The sequence below is a fragment of the Capra hircus genome, chromosome 27 (genome assembly GCF_001704415.2).
Source record: "Capra hircus breed San Clemente chromosome 27, ASM170441v1, whole genome shotgun sequence".
NCBI classification, from domain to species: domain Eukaryota; kingdom Metazoa; phylum Chordata; class Mammalia; order Artiodactyla; family Bovidae; genus Capra; species Capra hircus.
In genome coordinates, this window is record NC_030834.1 from 15637584 (window position 1) to 15661735 (window position 24152).

The window sequence follows — 24152 nt, forward strand, 5'->3', positions numbered from 1 at the left end:
ATATTATATAATATATTATATAGTATATAATTATATTAAACATATTATTATATATTGTACATCATATATATTATATATATAATTATATATATATAAATGTATATATATATAGCTGGGTCACTTTGCTGTACAGCAGAAACTTACTCAACATTGTGAATCAACTATACTCCAATAAAATTTAAAAAATAAAAACAGAAATAACTACACTAGCACAGGGTTAGAGAGTAAGGTTGCTCTTTCAGGATCTTTGACACTAGAAAAATTTAATGTTTAGATTACAAGAAACAAAGTGCACATAGAATTATTTGATTCAAAGTAGATATCTCTTCCCAACTCCAGTCTGAATATTAAAATCTTTTTCAACATCAGGATTCAACCCTCACAGTGATTCAGCTTGTCTGATCCAAAAGATTTTTTTTCCCTTTGCCTTGTGAAAACCTTTCATCCTCTACACTTTTGCAAGTAGACATTAACTCTTCTGCACCTAACTACATTCCTGATAGAGAAAAGAGCCTACATCGACCAGCTGAGGTACATTGTATGGCTTTTTGCCTGATATGTCCTAAATTTTGCTGCAATCTTTTTAAACACCTCAACTCTGAGGCTACTTGATCTCAGTGAAATATAGACAAACCTATCCCTCAAGGAAACTACACTATCTCCCAGTAGCACTGATTGATGAGTGAATTAAATGTATGTGAATATAAATAACAGATGAGGTAAAAAAAAATCTTCCTGCTGCTTTTGCATGGTTTATTTTCATTCACTACACACACACACACACACACACACACACACACACACAATATACACAAATAAAATCACACAAAAAATACTTGGGATAAATTTCTGAGTTGCTACCATGGGGTTTCCTTGTTCCCAAAACAACAACAGGCTCTTCAGATTCATTCTTGTAGATGAAATTGTTTACAGTCATAAACTCTCTTAATTATTATTCATAGGTGATTTTCATTAGATAGCCCCTGCTTGAAAGAAGAATTTCCCCACAATCCACCCTCAAATAAAAACCACATCTAGTGTAATTTCCTGCTTTCTTAATTTCTTTTGCCTGTTTGAGGCTAAACAGCTAGTCATTGCATTAACATGCTGGTAGCTGATTAGAGGAGAATTTCTTCTCCTCTAATGATTTCAGGTAATATAGAGGTAGAAGAGAATATGATTAATGACAGAGAATCATTTCAACCCTTCAGAGTTTATTAATCAAGTGTTGGGCTCTAACTGGAATGCCAAATTGCAGGGGCTCGTGTGCCATTTCTAAATGAATCTTAACACGTGTAAATCCGCTGTACGTGAAGATGTAATTATAAAATGATGATAGAATGACTCAGGGCCAATTTGAGGTCTGCTCATTGGCTGTCAGAGTTTATTCCTGATTCACTCAGACTTCACTCACCGCTGGGACCCTGGGAGAGGGCTGTTCTGTGTTCAGTTTCCTGTAAAGTTTCCCCTTTAGTTCCCGCCCCCCCCCCCGCCCCCGCTTTAACCTAATTCAGAAGGGAACACTGGCTCTCAAACCAAACTTAATGCAAAATAAGCAGTTGGGGTAATGGAAAAGAAGCCCAAAGGATATGTGAATATGATTAAAGAGGTTGCCTTGGGCTGATGGACCTTATCTGGCGTTGGTCTTCTCAATGAGAAAAAGCTGTAAATCAGTGACAGTTCCAGCACTGATGCCCCAAAGACTCCCATGAAAGAAAGCCTTCCCAAGGGACTTCCCTATTGGTCTCCCAAGCAAACTATTTTTAGTTTATTTGATTTTGTGGTGATCGTGTTAGATATGCTCAAATCCCTTGTTATTTGAAGGCATGGAAAGGTGATTTTGAATTTCTGTTGATTTTCCCAATTGTGTGGAATAAAAATACCACATAGCCCAGTCTTCATGAGTCTGGTCTCATCTATTCCTAGTCATTATTGGCTTTACTTGAAGGGAATTCAGGTTAAAGATGCTCAAATATCAAAGTAAAAATCAAGTTTCACTCCAAGACTCTTAAACCCATATATTTCATGGACTTCTTAAACCATCAGAATGTTCTTTTCTTTTATTTGCAGGTAAGTGTGCCATAGCAAATTTTTATTCTGCCCCTCTCTACTTTTTTTAAATTCAAATTTTAAAAAATATATATTTTTTTGATGCAGAACATTTTAAGTCTTCATGAATTCATTACAGTGTCATTTCTGTTTTATGCTTTGGTATTTTTTGGCTGTGACAGATGTTGTATCTTACTTCCCTGATAGAACTGACACCCCTGGCATTGGAAGGTAAAGTCTTAATCACTGGACCATCAGAAAAGTCCAGACCCAAAGATTTTTGTTTGAAAAAAGTACAACTAAAGTTCTGATCTAGACTTACACCTGGAGTTCATAATAAAGTGCCCTTTATTTTACAATTTGCAGAAATATGTGATTAGTGACAACAAACTTTGATGCTTCAACAATGCATATTTTCAAAATTAAAAATTAGATGTCACTTCAGCATGCTATACGTATGGACATATTTAGCTTCTTTGGTGAACTGGTTACTAAGGAAACACTTGCCTCCGTAGCAGACCATGGTGTGTCTGGGCTTCCATCATATAAAGGAATAGATCTTATAGAGTCTTGTAAGATGGGTTTACTGATTTTCAGGGTTTCAATTCCATCCATAGGTTATGAGTGTCCAAATAGTTGACAACTTAATAAGACAGAAAAAAAAATATCACTGGAATCAGCCATTTGTTTACAGTTTGAAAAGAGCTTACCTTGCTCTTATTTCTCTACAGCATCACAAAAATGTGCTCTTATCAAGCCAATTTCAAACGGGTCTTTCAGAGGCAGGTATCTGCAAATAGACTATCTATCTGTCCAGGTCTTTAAGAAAAGACCCAGGCCATGTCCTACGTATAAGCCATTGAGCTTCTATTGAACTGTCAGACACAAACTGAGATAAAACTGGTTCCCAAGAACTTTCTGAATCCTTGTCAACAGATTCCTGATCAATCCATAAATCTTTTAGAATAGTTTATCCACATTTTTTATTATAAATTCCTACTTGCAAAAACATTAACTTTTTTTTCATGTGGACTTTATTTTAAAGGCTTTAATGAATTTTCTACACTATTGCTTCTGTTTTATGTTTCAGTTTTTTTGGCCACAAGGCATGGGGGATCCTAGCTCCCCGACTAGGGATCAAACCAGCAGCCCCTTCATGGGAAGGCAGTCTTAGTCAGTGGACAACCAGGGAAATCTCGCAAAAACAATTTTAAGGATTCAGTGTATATATAAGTGTTCAGTTCAGTCCAGTCACTCAGTCATGTCTGACTCTTTGCGACCCCATGGACTGCAGCAAGCCAGGCTTCCCTGTCCATCACCAACTTCCAGAATTTGCTCAAACTCATGTCCATGGAGTCGGTGATGCCATCCAACAATCTCATCCTCTGTTGTCCCCTTCTCCTCCTGCCTTCAATCTTTCCCAGCATCAGGCTCTTTTCCAAGATATATAAGTGCACAAATAAGCAAATATATAGCTGACATGGATACACTATTGAATATGTACATTAAAAATAAACTCTAAGGTATAAATTTAATGAATGCATTTGAAGGGACCTATAAGTAACAATTATAGCGTCTCTCTCCCATTTCCTTCCTTCAGAATGGACCAGCAAGTATGGTCCCTGGTGCTAATAATAATCCTGCTCTTGGAGACCCACAACACAGTTTCCAATTGGAAGCAGAATGCCCTGCTAAAACAGGAGGAAGCCAAGCCCATGCAAGAAAGACATTCCTTTGACTTAATGTCAGATGTGTTAATTTCATAAGATGACTGCTGTTTTCTGTAGTTGTTTGCTGAGTGTGGTTTTCTCCCTCTACAGGCTATTTTTTTCACGTTTATTCCTTCCTGCCTAAACATCCCATGCAAACACTCGGAGTCTCTTCCCTTGACATATCTATTAGCTGAGCCCCTGTACCTCTCTTCCTCAGGAAGCTTGGGGACCATGTTTCCTTTTTGGTGGGCTTAACAATGTAAACACCCCTTTAATTCACACTGCACTCCTATAGGAGGTGATAAAAAAAGATGTGCAACATCTGGCTGGATTTCCCAGCTGAACATCACAAGCAGCTGTTGCAGCAGAGCTGAAAGAACCGCTTCTGAGCAAAAGTGTTGTGAATGGTATTTCCACAGCCCCTGAGAGACTGTGGAGGTGGTGTGCTGGCTTCAGTTATTTTATGACTGAGTTATCCAGGCTGAGAATTATTCAGTCTCAGATTACCTTTTTGTCTCTTATTGCCTTCCTAACATCACTTGCATTTAATCCCTTCACTAACAAGTGACAAGAGGTTGAGAAATCCAATCCTCATTGGCCAATGTGACTGCTTTGCATTACCTGGGCATGTCTAATCTTGGCCGCCCGTGGGATGTGTAAAGCTCTGTGCTAAATTATAAGCTTAATTTGTCTAATAAAAACTGAATAGAGATAATCACCAAAATGGGCTTTCCTGGTGACTCAGCAGTAAAGAATCCATCTGTAATGCAGGAGACCTTGGTTTGATCCCTGGGTCAGGAAGATCCCCTGGAGCAGGGCAAGGCAACTCACTCCAGCATTCTTGCCTGAAGAATCCCATGGACAAAAGGAGCCTGGAGGGCTACAGTCCATGGGGTTGCAAAGAGTCGGACATGACTGAAGTGACTTAGCATGCACGCAGTCACCAAAATGTGTGATGCACACTTGGATTACTTCAATAAAAGTATGTACCTGGGGGAAAAATCAGCTCCTCCCATGGATTTAGAACCAGGTAAACCACTTTCAGGGAAACTTCACTTTGTTGGTTTGACCAGATGGAAAGTTTTACTGCAAATAATGCAGATGTCTTAAAATATGTTTTCTCTACAGATGGATCCCTTGGTCGTTTGCAGGAGACCTGCAGCCCTCTGGCCCTCTTCCTAGGCCTCTTTCCTTTCTCTCTTCTTTATCCTTACTGTCTAAGCTGCAGCAACAAATATCCCTCATTTCCTTCTTAAACCAGTTTTGTTCTTTTTGCCACTGAGCTCCACACTTAGGTAACTGATACCTCTGTTAAAGTTTTGATATTTCAATTTAGAAAAGCCCATCAAGTTGAAGCCAGAGGGACCCCAGAGCTTGATGGTTTATCCTCCAAATCTGTCCACCCCCATCTCTCCTACACACCATGGAGGCTTCTGAGAGGCTCGTCCAAAGACAAGGCCAAGGTCAACGGAGTAGCTTTTGAGTGTCTTGTTCATGGATCAACAGGTGACAGTGTTCACTTGCTCGTCAGGTTGCTCTTCCTCACCAGGGTCCACGTGCTGTAAGTTTCCTGCTTCCTCTAGAGTAACTGATAGAGTAACTGTTGGTGAGAATCCACTTATTTCGTTCGGTTGCATTCACATAATCCTCATGTGAGGTGAGACAAGGGGATGTATGAACAATTCAATTTAAACCTCTGGTGTTTTGCTGAAAGGTGTTGTAGGATGATACCCCCACACAAGTTTACATGTGCTTAAAATTAAATGTTTAGATGTTTCCAGTGTCTTTTTCAATTTTCCATCAAGCTTGATCATATAGCATATAGAATAATCCTGTGAGGAAGGGTTATTTTATTTCCCCAATCCACTGATAAAAAGAATCACATAATCAGGAAACCTAAGCTATATAATACATCATGGAATTAATAAGCAATCATACTAGGAACTAGCTTCCCTGGTGGCTCAGATGATAAAGTGTCTGCCTGCAAGGCGGTAGACCGGGGTTCGGTCCCTGGGTTGGGAAGATCCCCTGGAGAAGGAAATGGCAACCCACTCCAGTATTCTTGCCTGGAGAATCCCATGGATGGAGGAGCCTGGTAGGCCTGCAAAGAGTCAGACACGACTGAATGACTTCACTTTCTTTCTTTTCTTTCTTTCATACTGGGAACTGAGTCCAGATTTCTTCACTTTATCTGTTATTACTATTGTTGTTAATTAATACTATTGCAATTAATTAATTACTTTGTAGTTACAAAGGTAATTTCAATATCTAACACATTTTCTTCCTTGAGATACCTTACTCTGCCATCCTCACCTTTGGAAAGAAAGAATGAACCCTCGAGCCAAGTGTACACTGAACCATGAAATAAACAACTCAGACCTGCATAAAGCCCATCCTTTGGGGTTGATGGGATCAACAATGGTATAGGAAAGACTCTGACTAATGAGAACTCACTCCAAACTGGGGTCTTCCTCCAGCCACCTTTCTGCTTCAAAACAGAGAGTTAGTGGAATAGATTTTGAAGAGTCAGTTACAGTGCCCCCTACAGGATCTGCGTGCTCATGGGAAGAAACCACAGCTTGAGTCGGGATAGAGCAGATGGAGGCCCACTGCCCCTACAGGAGCATGAAGCTAGCGATGCCATCTCCTCATGGCACCTCTCCAGTCTTACACCAACCCCACAGAAGAGACTTCTGTGTATGAGGGTGTCCTGCCAAGCACCAAGACTTGGTAACAATCACACAGGCATCTTTTTCGAAGGGTATGAATTCTCAGCAGGGAGTCAGAGCAATCGGTTAGTGTACAGAAGGAACTGGGGTGGGGGAGGGGGAGTGGAAAGGATAACATTTGTCAAAACTCAGAAAATCTTCAAATGCTCCTCTTTCTGAGCCAGAATGAGGAATGTGAACAGATTGAAACACACACTAATGCCATACTGTTAATTCACAGCCAGACTCTCAGTTGAGATGTGTAGAGCTGGGAAGGAGTTTGAATTCATTTCTGCTCTTTTGGATCTCCTCGTTTGCCAAAGAAGATCCCTGCTGACCTCATCCTCACTTCCACTTTCAGATGCTCAGAAGAGTCCCGTTTGTCAAAATAAGAGTGAGACTGTGCGGGAAAATAACTTTTTAGAAGAATGGATCATATTAGCATTTTGCTGAAATTGTCTCATGTTTTCCAAAATTTATGAAATTACTTTTTAAAAAACGTGTTTGCATTATTCTAAGGTGCTGGAGCATCTGCAGCACTAGCTGTTTGGCCTCTTTGTTCTCTGGATGGCAGTGAGCTTCATAATGCAATCTCAGATATTAAAATTATTGGTCTACAGGGCTCTGTGTGCTAATAACACATCAACGTTTTAAAGGAACACCTTCTAAGACAAGGCAAATTAATGCAATGTTTTACCTAGTGAAAAGTTAACATCTCCTAAAAGTTGGCATGTCCAGAAAATGAAAATAGATACAAGAGTGCTTTGGCTCAATGATGTTCAATCTATGTTTTCTGTGGTCTTGGACTTTCTGGAAATGCCTTTGGGACTTCCTTAGATATGAAGAAAGAGGGTAGGAAGTCAGGAATTCTAATTACATTGCAAAAAATATATAGCCTATTTTTACCAGTGTCCTTTGAGAGATTTAAATGGGTAAAAAGAGTTCCAAAGTTTAAAAATCGTGGAAAACACCAGTATAGCTAAATTTCTCCATGATAGCTACACAAAGAACTAAAGGGAAGTTAATTCATGTTCTTTGCCATTGTTGCCTTCTAATACAAAACCTTAAGTCACTCTGTGTTGCCTAATTAATTAGGTTCAAGTTCCTCATTAAAGCATTCAAACCTCTTCATCATCTTTTCAACTTTATCTGCTATATTCTCTTGCCTTTATGTTACAACCAACCTGGACTTCTTGCCCCAGAGCAAGCTTTTCACTAACCTGCTTCTCTCCTCCTGTTTTTCCTCATGATATTTCCTCAGCGTGTCATGGACTCCCAGGAAGCTGTCTCCACTTGTCAGCGTCCGGGTAGTTCTTAATTTCCAGTTTACATGTTACTTCTGCAACATACCTGCCTGCCTCTCCCAACAAGCTACTTTCCTTCCTCCCAGTGAAATTCCCCAGCACATTTTCCATCTTCAGTGGCATCTCATAATCTCTTTTATTCATCAATTTTTTAAACTTGTCTTTTTAATTCATTTTTCCATTCATTCATTTTATTTCATCCATTTCAAAATGAGTACTGCTTCACTGTATGTCTTCTAGAACCTTACTCACGAATGGGGCTCAGTCAGTTTAGATTGAAATTAAGATATAACATTGGCTTGGGTGGATCATTTGCAGAACTGACTTTCCTTCTATCATGGAGAAAATTTAATATTTTCCAATTACCCAGCTGCTTCTCAGTCTTCTTGGAACAATACATGTTCTCTGCTTTCACTTGGAATTGCTGTTCCACTTATATTAGGAACGAGAAATAACCATTATCTATAAATATGTACTCATCTCCTCTTCTTCCCAGCCACCCTCATTGTGCTGGACACAGTGGCCTCATTGCTATTCTGTGAACAGAAACACACAACATTTATTTTTGCCTCAGGGCCTTTGCAATTTTCCTCTCAGTGTGGTTGTTTTTCGCCCTCAGTTCAGCCAAATCACTGTGCTTGCAACGCAGCCTCAAAGAGGCTTTTTCTAACACCTCGTGACGGAAGACACCCTGTTCTTCTCCATCCCCATTATTCTGGCTTCTATTACTTAACCTCATATGATATCGTATGTTTCAATTGATTTGCTCTCCAGCCTAGATAGAACTTAAGTTCCATGAGGGCAAGGACTTAGCCTTATTTACTGGCATAATTCCAGCCCTGGGACAGCACCTGGCATAAAAGAAGAGCTCAATGAATATTTATTAAGTAAAGGAGAGCTACAGAAATTAACATACAGAGACCACCAGAGGGGCAGTATGATTTTTCAGAAAGAACACTGGTTTGGGAGAGAGAAGATTTGAATTCCTTAACTATAAAGTGAACTAAGTCGATGCTCTAATTTTAATCTTTTGCAAACGTTTTCTTTTTTAAACACTGAGAAAATTAGATAAAAAGAAGACTAAAATTTTCAAATCTTTCTCTTCTCTTTTAATCAACTGCTATTTCTTCACTGAGGTTCACGATACTTCCTTATACAATGAAGACTTGTAGGCTGTTGACATATACACTGGGGGGAAGTCAGCTTTCAGAAAACATAGTGACATAGACAAGAAGTGACCAGAATTCACCCTGGAGCTGTTGATATGTGTGGAGCAGCTTAATGAAATGACAACTCTTATTTTGTAAAGCAGCTAATGGACTTGACAAGAATCACAGTTTCCACACAAGGACACTAGCAGTCCAAATAATGAGTCTTTAACTCACTCACCAGGACTGTCATAGGTTCCAAATGCATTTGTTAGGAGCTATATTGGGCCAAATGCTTAATAAATTCAATAACCTTTTCACTAAGTGCGTTAGTGGTGCCTGGCTATGATCTTGTTGGATTGTATTAGTTGTGCTTAAGCAATTAGAAATAGGGCAGTTGTTCCAAGGAAGTGGGAGGGAATGGGAAAACCAGAGCTAATTGGTCGCTTTCCTGAACTGGGATGGGGCAACCAACCTAACTGGGATGTGAAGTCAATTACAAAATCCACTTAAGTGTAACAAATGAAGGTCTGAAAGACTAAACTACTAATTAAGGTCAGGAACATTAAATTTAAAAAAGGTGACCATTTAGCCTTAGTCCAGCGATGCTTATCTCTTGCCAAATGAATTGGCAATGGAATTTTGGGAAGAAGACCTTGCTAGAACTCCAAAGTGCAAACGTGAGGCTAGAGCAGGAGGCATGAAACTGTGGAGTCTAACTTCCAGTGGCTTCTTGACTTCCTGGCTGATTATTGGCAGCAGAAATTTCTTACTATGAACATCACTATGGGTCTATAGGTCAAGGACTTTGAAAAACACAGCTATCAAGCAAGGCAGAATTAAGTCAGAACTGGAGTCAAGACTCAGGGCTACAGCTCCGTGTTTTTAAGCTTTCTGGGTATTATGACTTAGGCAGACCCAGTTCAAGGTACCAGGCTTCTAAATGTAGCTAATGCAATTGTCCATCTCTCTTTGCTGTGAGCATCTCTTGTTATTCAGCGCATACGGTTGTGATGCTCTGTTCATCTTCTTGGCACTCAGGGATATCACACTTGCTCTGGGAAGCCTAGGGATGTATCCCATAATGTCTTTCTTTCATCCCAAACAGCTGACTGTTCTTCCATCCTTTGCCTACTGTATCTCTCACCATGATTACCTACCCACCCTCTTCCCTTTGCTCAAGAAGGAACTCTTCCTTCTGTAATAGCAAAAGACTAATACGCAAGGATCAGTCCTGGTAATTTGCAAGAAGCTAGTATGTTTCCAGAAAAACACAAAGCCTTAATACCAATAGCATCAAACACACGGTGAATTTTACAATGAACCTGAATGCCAAGAATGCGGCTCTTTGGATCTGGTGACATAGTATTTTTTCCAGTAACCCATACTGACACCTTACCAAGGACATAAGGTTAGACAATGAGACAGTAGCCCACCAGGCTCCTCTGTTCACGGGATTCTCTAGGTGGGTCACCATGCCCTCCTCCAGGAGATGTTCCCAACCCAGGGATCGAACCTGAAGCTCATGCAGCTCCTGCATTGCAGGAAGGTTCTTTACCGCTGAGCCACCAGGGAAGCCCCATTAGACTTTTAAAATATTAGATTTTTAGACTTCCTGGCAGGTTGGAGAGAAAGACAAGCATGTTGGTGTCTCTTAGATCACCCTCACGGCCTCTGTTAATCTATGGGTAAGTCCGTAGAGAATCCCCATGGACAAAGGAGCCTGGTGGGCTACAGTCCATGGGGTCGCAAAGAGTTGGACACCACTGAGCCACTAAACATACAAGAACAACATTATTGTTAGCAGACAGAGAAGTAAGATACTGGAAACAGTTATACATCATGAAAAGCATAGTCTTCTTAACATGCCTCAAGTCACACCAGATATCTGGCAGGAAAGAACCCACTAGAAAGAAGCATGGCTTGGGATCCTGCCATCCCTGAGTTTACACGCAGACCTCATCGTTTTTGTGAAGAACCGTACATCCTCCTTTTATCTTCCTTTCTTTATATGCGCTTAGTCACTCAGTCATGTCTGACTCTTTGTGACCCCATGGACTGTAGCCTGCCAGGCTCTTCTGTCCATGGAGATTCCCCAGCTAGAATACTGGAATGGGTAGCCTATCCCTTTTCCATGGGATCTTCCTGACCCAGGAATTGATAATATATACACTTTTCAGTAATATTGTGAGAATGAAAGATGTTATATATATGTAGGCATACTTACATGCACACGTTTGACAGCAATTCTGGCATGTCGTAGAGAGCCAGAGAAGTAGTTATTGCTTTCATTTTTATTAAAGTGTCAGGAGAGGGCTTTCTTAGTTACTGTGAAGGGTGAATAGCCACCAAGCTACAAATGCAGCCTTTTCTTTGTCATGGACTTCTACTGGGTCAGAACAACTTTGTGAAATGGGAACTCTGTGAAAATTGGTGGTGGTGGTTTAGGCAGTAAGTCGTGTCCGACTCTTGCGACCCCATGGACTATAGCCTGCCAGGCTCCTCTGTCCATTGGATTCTCTAGGCAAGAATACTGGAATGGTTTGCCATTTCTTTCTCCAGAGGATCTTTCCAACCCAGGAATTGAACCCAAGTCTCCTGAATTGCTAACTGAGCTACAAGGGAAGCCTGTGAAAACTGGGACCTGTCAGAAAAGATAACTTTGAACAGCACTTGTGCCAAATCATGTGCCTTTCCTACTGATTGTGTCCTCCAATACACACACACACACACACACACACACACACACACACATACACACAGATTTTAAGTCCTAAGATTTTGTGGAATTGGAGAGAAACACAGCTTCTTCCTCCTCTTCCTCCTCCATTACCTGCAAGAGTAACCTTACACCATGAATCTCACAGACTCTTCCAGAAGGATTCTCCCAGCTGCATGGCCAGGTGATCCTTTGCTGCCAGTTAGCATCTGGAAAGTTCTCCTTTCATGAGTACCCAACTACAGGTTGATACAGGAGAGACCAGGCTTTCCATTTCTGGTTTTGTAATCCTATTTCCCACTACACAATCAGGTATCTTTCTAACTGTTGTGTATGTTTTCACATGCCTCTTTACAAAGCGGTGTGAATATTTCACAAATCTTGGCACAATTAATTATCTCCTGCTTTTCAATCTCACCCTTTAAGACCTCTATACCTTATTTCTCCTAGTGCTTTTGGATACAAAAGACCAGGTCAAAGATGTGAAATTACTCCCTGATAGGATTATATTAAGTTCTTTGCCATGGACATTCATGTATGTCAATTTCCATTTTGAATAGAGGTGGGGAGGATTTATTTATTTTTACACTAGAGGAGTATTTAAAGAAGTAATTTTCCTCCTAAAAATTACATGACCTTTTCCCTGCAGGTTGACCTCCTCTGATAGACTCTGCCCTAGAAAATTATCTTTTCCAGATCTAGCTTAAACTCAACCTGATGCCTCAGCCAGAAACTCTTCCCTTTAAATGTTATTGACGTGCACATTGGAATAAGCTGGAGCAAAAAATAAAGCAAATAGTCTTTGTCTCGTAATGGACCAAGCTTTTAGTCAAAGACTGAAAGTAATCAAGGGATTTTATGGCTTCTTTAAAATGGGTCCCACAATATCTAGCCTGGTGCTCAAATGCCTTCTAAATCCCCTTTGAGTGCATTTTAATCCCCACTAACGTGCAGCAACAAATCAAAGATTATACATCTTCTTCCATCTATGTATTTGCCTGGCACATAGCACTCAGCATCTTAGGTACTGTTAGACTCGGAGCTATTAGGGAAGGACAAGCATGTGAGCAGGCAGTAAGGAGGGTGGGAGAAACACTTAACCTAAATGCTTATCCTTTAGACGTAATGTCTGCAGTTAACAAGACATATGGCTGTATTGAGCAAGGAGGAGAACGCGTTCCAATTCAGTTAAATGTCTCTTTCCATAACATATATAATTGAATTACATATCTGATTAAATCAGAAAATGGGAAAATCTTTGGATATACAGCATCCTGTGCTGACTACCTTAACGTGAGCTCGCTCGCTACCTCATTGCCAGCTTTAACACAGCAATTAGCACTGGCAAAACTCTATTTGCTTATAGACCTAATTAGAGATCAAGAGAGTGGCTCACTTCTGATAATTGCATGGCTGCGGCCCATCTATCAGCCATTGTTAAATTGTTGTTATATTAATGTAAAGCTTATAATCACTGCTGTTCCAAATTGAATAAAATGTTCTTGCCAATTCTCCAATGCAATTAATTTACATAAAAGCCTCTGGAACCAAAATTAAAATGATATACATCTTTGCAAAGGCTTCAGTTAAAACAAAGCTAAGGAAGAAGGACCTCATACATCTTATTCCCCTGCATTTTTATGTTTACTGGAGTTAATGGCCAAACAATCATTAAAATGTGCCTAAAACTAATTAAAATTGTTATGCTCATACCTCATTTCCTATGTACTCTAATTTATTATTCAAAGCATTAATATTTTAAACTGCCCATTCCAGAGTCCGAGGAGATTCCAGGCAACAGAACAGAAGGTCAGTAGCTCTCCTTCTTTCCAGGAATCTGCATATAAATCACATTAATCTCACCAAAGCACTTGATATTGGCTCAGAAGAACTGATGGTGTAGGTAGATGTGTCTATTTTGTTCCTTCTGCTTAAACTAAATAAATAAAGCACAGTCATGCATCATCCAAAGATCTGTACAAGGATTGCAAACAGGAAATGGTACATGATAGACGCCACACTTAAATCAACTCCAAAACAGAGAAAAGTGAAATTTGTTATAGGCTGTGTGCCAGGCACCTCCCCACTAAGATGAGCAGATGCAGATAAACTGGGATGGTATTAGGGGTCTTCAGGGTTTCATTATAAATATACAGTTGGTGTGATCATTTATAGGAGAGCCAGGTAAGAGAATTAGAAGTCATATTAATAATGCAATATGCTCTCTGATAATTTTACACTATTAGTTGAGTTATGTTGTTACTCAATTACTAATACCTACCATTTATTTAGAGACTACGCTGAGGCAGTGTCTCTTACATAATTTATCTAAGTCCGTCTATATGACAATACTATTATTGCTGCCATTTTAATGTTTGATGAGGAACCAAAGCTCAGAAATATTAAACAGCTGGCCCAAGGTCATGACAGTAGATGACAGAGCAGGAAATTAAGCATTTGTGTCCCTGATCTTTCAGTAAGATCCTGGGGATCATTTTAAATAATTTTCGTTCTTTTGGAGTAAGTATGTCTTCCTCACACATCTCCTGGTTGATCTACCCTCACAGACTTTGTTCTTTAATTCTTTCTTATTCTCTCTTTACCGTCAGATCACCATACTGCACATCTGGAGCGGTCACCTTGGGTAAATCAAACCAGAGAAGAAATCTCCCACTACCAAAACAGCTGCTGGGAACCTCAGGTGGTTAAAAGCAGAATATTTAGACAAGTCCCTCAGTTACCTTGAGTCAAGTGTCACTGCTCAAGGGACTGAGTAATATTTCTGACTAACTTAAAGGAAAAGAAAATTCTGGTTATTTTGGCAAGATGGAAGATAAAATGTGCATTCTTCTTGAAACCCATTCCTGATTCTTGATCTTTTGACTTCTGAATAGAGTGTCAGTGTGAATGTGAATGAATCAATCCCTCTCAGGGCCAATTTTCATCATCTTAAAAAAAAAAAAAAAGCCTCACAAGATGCTATACAGGAAGTTCAAAAAACATCCTGCAGCTCTATTATCTATAATTTTTACTTAAAAGGACCTGAATCTGGACAATGACCATTACTTGGCGCTCATAAAGCTGAAAAAGAAAAGTCATAAATGTGCTCTAGAGTGTGGTTCAAAAGGCAGTTGGAAAGGGAAAATTCCTGTGCCAATGCTTCATCATATATTCTTTTTTAAAATACCTTGAAGAACAGAGTAATTTTGCCAAAGAAAAGCTGTCCCTGTGTGTGTGTGTGTGTGTGTGTGTGTGTGTGTGTGTGTGTGTACAGATGCCCATAGGTGCGCACGTATATGACTGTATAATCTCAATGATCAAATAGGTTCAGCAGAAATAGGTGTGGGGGAGAGCTGTGGATGTGGAAAGGATCTTGGAGTTCCAGTCTTTTGACTTCCCCCTTTATCTCTACAACAAGAAATTTGGCAAGACCCCAGGTCTCTGAAGACCACACCTTAAAAAACCACTTCAACAGCAAATTATTCCAATGGGAGACAGAGAGAGAAGGGGGGGAAAAAGCAGGCATCTATAGAAGTAGAAATACATGAAACTCCCCAGGCAGCAATCTGGAAGGTTAAGTTACAATCAAAATGAAAGAAATGGAAAGAGTGATTAAAAAGAAATCCAGGAGAAATCGAGACAAGTAGTAAATATTGTAACAAGGAAGCCAGACAAAGTGCATCAGAACTAAAGACAAAGAAATGATTTTGTATACGGGGCTCAGAATGTGCATAGAAGGGGAGAATTCACGCTGCCGGGGGATGGACACTTTGGAGGAATGCTGTGGCTGTTCAGAAGGAGAGAGATTACTTCCAAGTGTAGCAAATCTGTGACGAGAATCAAAATAAAGCCATGCTCACTTCGGTTGAGAGGGCACTCTACAGTAGCCATGAATAATGGCATCTTTTTGAAGAGATATGAAAGATTTATGAGATTTGGCCTTGCAAAGATTTAGGGAAAGGATGAAGGATGTGCCAGACAGAGGAAAAGGCTGCCAAACCAAAGAAAGGAAGAAGAAGATGACGTGTATCTGGGAAGTGCATATCTGTGTTTCTTGAAAGTGAAGGCTGAAAAGTAGTGGAAATTCCACTTATTAATTCAGTACTTAATTACTGAATCAGTGTTTTAAGTGTTGGGGTAACACTCGTGCAGAGAGTAGCCAAAATCCTTTGATGTCATTCTCTGAGGTGAAAGACATTATGCAAGACACTACACAGGAAAAAAAAAAATAGGTGTTACAGTCAAAATATATACAAAGAAAAATAACTAAAAATAGAGACATGGTATATTGGGGTGAGAGTTGAATGAGAGCCTCACTAAGGAGGTGAATTTGGAGACAAAATCGGAAGTCGTCACATTGGATGCATGAGTGAAAAGCATCATCAGCATGAGAGAAGAAAACCATCTCTGCCAAAGATCTAAACTGGGAGAAGCCTGGAAGAGGAGCGTTAGGTGATTGGACTGTGAGTGAAGGGAAGCTTGGTGTGAAATGAGGGGAACACGGTAACCAGGGACCAATTCATGTAGAGCTTATGGAAGATAGTATGTGCATTGATTTTCACTCTGAGACAATTAAGAAGCCACCAGAGGGTTTTCACCGGAAGACGAGTTTGATTCAATCTGTATTTTCAAATGGTAAATCTGTCTACTGTATTGAGAGAAGATAGCAGGAGACAAGAACAGACAGGAAGAGTAGTTAGGAGGCTAGACCAATAATCCAAAAGAGAGAAGATGGTCAATGGGCCAGGATGATGGTGGGGGAGGAAGTGCTCAGATTCTGCATACATGTTCAGGGGAAATGTGCAAAAGAAAGGTATCAAACATGATTTCCATGTTTTTAGCCTCAGCACTTAAAAAAAAAGATGAACAAGTGATATGGGAAGACTGAGAAGGGAATTATTTTTTTACTTCATGTTATTATGCCTTTTGCCAGAATAACAGGAAATCAACTTTGGACATATTAATTTTTGGTGAATATGAGACATCAAGTGGAAGTGTTAATCAAGCAGTTATTTGTATTACACTGAAGTTTCAGGGAGGGGTCTAGACTTGAGATAGAAACATAATATTGAGTCAATTCCTAGGCAGGTTGATAAGCTGTCCAGGATCCCCAAGGAGGGGAAAGGGGTCTGGGGCTGTTAAGGAGGACATAGGGGTCTAGAATTCTCAAGGAGGAGGAAAGGACAATGTTTTTTTCCTACATTCCTTCAGTTCAGTTCAGTCGCTCAGTCGTGTCCGACTCTTTGCGACCCCATGAATCGCAGCATGCCAGGCCTCCCTGTCCATCACCATCTCCCGGAGTTCACTCAGATTTACATCCATCGAGTCCGTGATGCCATCCAGCCATCTCATCCTCCGTTGTCCCCTTCTCCTCCCGCCCACAATCCCTCCCAGCATCAGAGTCTTTTCCAATGAGTCAACTCTTTACGTCAGGTGGCCAAAGTACTGGAGATTCAGCTTCAGCATCATTCCTTCCAAAGAAATCCCAGGGTTGATCTCCTTCAAAATGGACTGGTTGGACCTCCTTGCAGTCCAAGGGACTCTCAAGTGTCTTTTCCAACACCACAGTTCAAAAGCATCAATTCTTCGGTGCTCAGCCTTCTTCACAGTCCAACTCTCACATCCATACATGACCACAGGAAAAACCATATCCTTGACTAGACGGACCTTAGTCAGCAAAGTAATGTCTCTGCTTTTGAATATGCTATCTAGGTTGGTCATAACTTTTCTTCCAAGGACAAAGTGTCTTTTAATTTCATGGCTGCAGTAACCATCTGCAGTGATTTTGGATCCCCCCAAAATAAAGTCTGACACTGTTTCCACTGTTTCCCCATCTATTTCCCATGAAGTGATGGGACCGGATGCCATGATCTTCATTTTCTGAATGTTGAACTTTAAGCCAACTTTTTCACTCTCCTCTTTCACTTTCATCAAGAGGCTTTTTAGTTCCTCTTCACTTTCTGCCATAAGGGTGGTGTCATCTGCATATCTGAGGTTATTGATATTTCTCCCGGCAATCTTGATTCCAGTTTGTGCTTCTTCCAGTCCAGCATTTCTCATGATGTACTCTGCATAGAAGTTAAATAAGCAGGGTGACAATATACAGCTTTGACGGACTCCTTTTCCTATTTGGAACCAGTCTGTTGTTCCATGTCCAGTTCTAACTGTTGCTTCCTGGCCTGCATACAGATTTCTCAAGAGGCAGGTCAGGTGGTCTGGTATTCCCATCTCTTTCAGAATTTTCCACAGTTTCTTGTGATCCACACAGTCAAAGGCTTTGGCATAGTCAATAAAGCAGAAATAGATGTTCTTCTGGAACTCTCTTGCTTTTTCCATGATGCAGCGGATGTTGCCAATTTGATCTCTGGTTCCTCTGCCTTTCCTAAAACCAGCTTGAACATCAGGGAGTTCATGGTTCATGTATTGCTGAAGCCTGGCTTGGAGAATTTTGAGCATTACTTTACTAGCATGTGAGATGAGTGCAATTTTGCAGTAGTTTGAGCATTCTTTGGCATTGCCTTTCATTGGAATTGGAATGAAAACTGACATTTTCCAGAATTGTGGCCACTGCTGAGTTTTCCAAATTTGCTGGCATATTGAGTGCAGCACTTTCACAGCATCGTCTTTCAGGATTTGAAAGAGCTCAACTGGAATTCCATCACCTCCACTAGCTTTGTTCATAGTGATGCTTTCTAAGGCCCACTTGACTTCACTTTCCAAGATGTCTGGCTCTAGATTAGTGATCACATCATCATGATTATCTGGGTCGTGAAGATCTTTTTTGTACAGTTCTTCTGTGTATTCTTCTCACCTCTTCTTAATATCTTCTTCTGTTAGGTCCATACAATTTCTGTCCTTTATCGAGCCCATCTTTGCATGGAATGTTCCCTTGGTATCTCTAATTTTCTTAAGGAGATCTCTAGTCTTTCCCATTCTGTTGTTTTCCTCTATTTCTTTGCATTGATCGCTGAAGAAGGCTTTCTTACCTCTTCTTGCTATTCTCTGGAACTCTGCATTCAGATGCTTCTATCTTTCCTTTTCTCCTTTGCTTTTTGCCTCTCTTCTCTTCACAGCTATTTGTAAGGCCTCCCCAGGCAGCCATTTTGCTTTTTTGCATATCTTTTCCATGGGGATGGTCTTGATCCCTGTCTCCTGTACAATGTCACGAACCTCAGTCCATAGATCATCAGGCACTCTATCTATCAGATCTAGGCCCTTAACTCTATTTCTCACTTCCACTGTATAATCATAAGGGATTTGATTTAGGTCATACCTGAATGGTCTAGCGGTTTTCCCTACTTTCTTCAATTTAAGTCTGAATTTGGTAATAAGGAGTTCATGATCTGAGCCACAGTCAGCTCCTGGTCTTGTTTTTGTTGACTGTTTAGAGCCTCTCCATCTTTGGCTGCAAAGAATATAATCAATCTGATTTCAGTGTTGACCATCTGGTGATGTCCAGGTGTAGAGTCTTCTCTTTTGTTGTTGGAAGAGGGTGTTTGCTATGACCAGTGCATTTTCTTGGCAAAGCTCTATTAGTCTTTGCCCTGCTTCATTCTGCATTCCAAGGCCAAATTTGCCTGTTACTTCAGGTGTTTCTTGATTTCCTTCTTTTGCATTCTAGTCCCCTAAAATGAATAGGACATCTTTTTTGGATGTTAGTTCTAAAAGGTTGTAGGTCTTCATAGAACCATTCAACTTCAGTTTCTTTAGCATTACTGGTTGGGCCATAAACTTGGATTACTGTGATATTGAATGGTTTGCCTTGGAAATGAACAAATATCATTCTGTCGTTTTTGAGATTGCATCCAAGTGCTGCATTTCGGACTCTTTTGTTGGCCATGATGGCTACTCCATTTCCTCTGAGGGATTCCTACCCACAGTAGTAGAAATAATGGTCATCTGAGTTACGTTCACCCATTCCAGTCCATTTTAGTTTGCTGATTCCTAGAATGTCGATGTTCACTCTTACCATCTCTTGTTTGGCCACTTCCAATTTGCCTTGATTCATGGCTGACATTCCAGGTTCCTATGCAATATTGCTCTTTATAGCATCGGACCTTACTTCTATCACCAGTCACATTCACAGCTGGGTATTGTTTTTGCTTTGGCTCCATCCCTTCATTCTTTCTGGAGTTATTTCTCCACTGCTCTCCAGTAGCATATTGAGCACCTACTGACTTGGGGAGTTCCCCTTTCAGTATCCTATCATTTTGCCTTTTCATACTGTGCATGGGGTTCTCAAGGCAAGAATACTGAAATGGTTTGCCATTCCCTTCTGCAGTGAACCACATTCTGTCAGACCTCTCCACCATAACCTGCCTGTCTTGGGTTGCCCCGTGGACATGGCTTAGTTTCATTGAGTTAGACAAGGCTGTGGTCCTAGTGTGATTAGATTGACTAGTTTTCTGTGAGTATGGTTTCACTGTGTCTGCCCTCTGATGCCCTCTTGCAACATATAACAACCAATTAAAAAAGTATATAACTCCCTTGCTTAGGCTAGCAAGGGGAGCACTCTCTGTCCCCCTTCTGATGTCTATGTCAGAAGTTTTCTCTGTTCCTTTTGATACTTTAATAAAACTCCGCTACACAAAAGCTCTTGAGTGATCAAGCCTGGTCCCTGCTCATTAAGCTAAATCTTCTTCAGGATCAAGAAGCCCTACACTGTTCACTGTAAGCTATCAATATGAATGGCATATAAAACCCTGAAGCTGTGTAAAACCATCTAAAGAATCAGTGTAGGTGGAGAAAAAAAGGGGTTCATGGACTCAACCCTGGAGCTCTCCAATATCTGGAAGCTGGAGACATAAGGAAACACCAGTGAAAAAGATGATCTAAGAAAAAGAGATGAGAAGCACAGAAGAAAAATCAGAACAGTATAGAAGCCAAGACAAGAAGATGTTCCAAGAAGGAGAAAGTTGTCAGCTATGTCCAATGCTTCTGGCAGACAGAGATAAGTGAATATTAAAAAGTGACCACAGCCTCTAGCAAACCAAATTTGGTGATGTAGTTAGGAGTGTGTTCAAGAGAAACACAGACATAGTGAGTACAGACTCTTTTAGGAGGGTCTGGCACCCACTCCAGTGTTCTTGCCTGGAAAATCCCATGGACAGAGGAGCCTGGTGGGCTGCAGTCCATGGGGGTGGCGACGAGTCAGACACGACTGAACGACTTCACTTTCACTTTTCACTTTCATGCATTGGAGAAGGAAATGGCAACCCACTCCAGTGTTCTTGCCTGGAGAATCCCAGGGATGGGGGAGCCTGGTGGGCTGCCGTCTATGGGGTCGCACAGAGTTGGACACGACTGAAGCGACTTAGCAGCAGCAGAAGGAAGAGAAGCAATGAAGCAATTCTGCAAGAGGAAGTAAGATCCAGTTAAGACTTTTCCTTTCTTTTGCATTTTTAAGATGAAAAAATATAATATGCATGTTTGTGTGGTGATGAGAATCATACAGTCAAAGTAACTGGAAGGAGAAAATAAAATCAAGTAGAAGAAATATTAAAATATAAGTATTAGGCTGATGAATTTGAGCCTTGTCTCATAGGCAGTGATGACATGCTGAAGTCCGGAGACATAGGTATTCAAAACTGATACAAAGTCAGAATTATTAAAGTGCAATTCTGTGGGAATTGTGGCTTAAATTGGGTTCAAAGTAGAAAACATGCAGAAATGGAAGGGGATTTAACTGATGTTATAAAACCAGAGTCTAGCATATGTAATGACAAACAATAAGAGCTGAGAGTGGAAAAGAGTGAAAAGTTCAAGTGAAATGTAAACTTCCATTTAGAGGTGATTAAGAAAATAATGGTAGTATTCACTGAAACAGGGAAATTGAGCAAAAGTGTGATATGGACCATGTTAACTAGTTGAGATGAGCAAGTATCATCAGGCTCATAGGGTATCTGTGTAGAACATTCTAACAGGCAGTGGAAAATAATCGCTGTGTTGAAGATAATTAACTTAGGAAAACTCTTGGGCATAATTAACTCAGGAAAACTCTTGGGCTGTTCTGAATGTTTAAAAATCATAAAGGTCAGTAAACCAAATTAAAATAAAAATATAGCCAGTGCTTTGGGGTTCATTTCCCTTTAATGTGATTTTGAAGGCAATGAATGATGAGTGTGATCACATGGTTATGCAAGAATCCTTTAATACTGTCTTAACAAGCTAAGTCATCATATAAGAAATAAAATAATACTTCCTTAACATTCTACATTATCATTTATGAAGTAAAAGTAATATCACTAATTAGAAAAGTAGGAGGATTTATACCTTGACATTTTGATTCCAGTAGATACCTCTAGTTTGATGGCGTCTGAGCTATGAAGAAACCATTGTCAGAAATGAGAGTAACCAACAGTACCTGAACCCTGAGCATTCTCAAATAATAGGTGTATATAATCACTGCCCAAGTCTATCCCACCAAATTGCCTTCACCTCAGTCCTAGGGTCTATGCCTAACCTATCATTCTTCTCTACCATTAATACCATTTTGGGCTTCCCTGGTGGCTCAGATGGTAAAGAATCTGCCTGCAATGGAAGAAACTCGGATTCATTTCCTGGGTTGGGAAAATCCCTTGGAGAAGGGAATGGCAACCCACTCCAGTATCCTTGCCTGGAGAATCCCATGGACAGAGGAGCCTGGTGGGCTGCAGTTCATGGGGTCACAAAGAGTAGAACATGAATGAGAGACTAACACACAAACACAATATCATTTTGCCCAGGCTTTGATGTCAATTATTAGTTTTTTGATACTTGATTTTCTGAATGTTCCACATCCTCACCCCCCCAACTTTACACTTAGTCCTTCAGCCCTTTTCTCAACCCTGAGCATCTCCTTCTTTCTACCCACAAATACTTTCTTAAAAAATAAAAAAAATTCCCTGGGGCCACATGGCATGCGGGAATCTTAGTTCCCTGTCCAGGGATCAAACCCATACCCCCCACATGTGAAGCACAGAATCTTAACCACTAAGCTGCCAGGGAAGTTCCTACCCCAACTACTTTCATTAAATGTTTCCCAGCTCAGTAAGAAAGCATGTTTCATTACTTAATGGGATCAGCTATCTAGATATGACATATTTAAACAACCTGAGTAAAGCTTCTAATCCAGTTATCTGCTACCATAGCCTCAAAATACAAGAACAGAGGAATTATGTTCCTTGCATCCCCAGGCATGGTTAGATAAGAAGGAGAAAAAAAAGGTATAGAAGAAAAAAGTATAGAGAAGAAAAGAAAAAATGAAATGCATACATACAGAAGCAGAAAGAGAGGCTACGTTTATCCATGTCTGGATACTTGTGCCAGAGGTCAAAGGTCATAATATTCCAAATACCAATTTGAGGATGGTTACCAATGCATAATAAATTTTTTCAAATGTGTGTGGCATGAGAAAGTAAGACCAGTTTAATAAATTTTTCATAATTCAGATTTGTTCAATTTGTATCTATCATTTATTCTGAGAATATGTCCTTTCTATGTTTTGTATTAAAATGTTTCATTGAAAGTGATAAAACCAAATGGTACTGTTTGTTTATGATAATTCCTGGAAAAATTAAAAGTGGAAAATTGTAAATAAATATGCTTGTCTGAATATGTAGTTGCTATATCTGTTGTTATAGTTGTCACTAAGTCACTTAGTCACTGAGTCATGTCTGACTCTTTTGTGACTCCATGGACTGGAGCCCACCAGGCTCCTCGGTCTACGAGAGTCCCCAGGCAAGAATACTGGAGTGAGTTGCCACTTCCTTCTCTAGTAGTTTATATATAAATTACTCTAAAAAGTCCCCAAATCTGGCAACTACTGTCTTACTTACTTCTGTATCAATATATCTTATCATGCAAGTTAGAGGCATTTTTGAGTAATTAAAGGAACTCAACAACATAGTCTCAGTATATACATATACTTCAATGAGTTTAGTTGGCACTACTGTTGTCTTTACTTAAGTGGCCAAATGAAGCAAAAACTACATAAGTTATATCTCAAAGAGGAAAAGAATAAAAGAGTGTGTAGCATCGTAAGAGCCATCATGATCTCAGCTGCTCTAACATCTGTATGTTTGGGTACCAGCCTGGCTGGTGATCCTTAACCCCATGGAGGAATGATTTCAAGTGAATTTAGGCAGTTCTCCATATTTTTCTTTTATATCCCACTCAGATTTGTAAATGTCCTCATCTTATTTGGACTGAACTGCCATGTTTCCTAGGGCTGAAACAGCTCTTGCTGGATTGTCTGTTGTGTATTATTCTCATTTCTTCTTTTCTTGTCTCTACTTACCTTTCTAAGCAGGAACTTCTAGGGAGCTGAACCGTGTTTGTCTCCATGTGAATGACCCCAGTTAGAATACCAGAGAAGCTCCCAGTGCTCACTCAGTTTCTCCTGCTGCCTCTAAGTCATTATTTCGAGTGACCTTTGGTATAACTTCCCTCCCCTTCTCTAGCCTACACCGAGAAGACAGCAGTGTCAGCTCCGCAAGCGTCAGCCCGCAGTTCAAGAACGTGGATCAACTTCT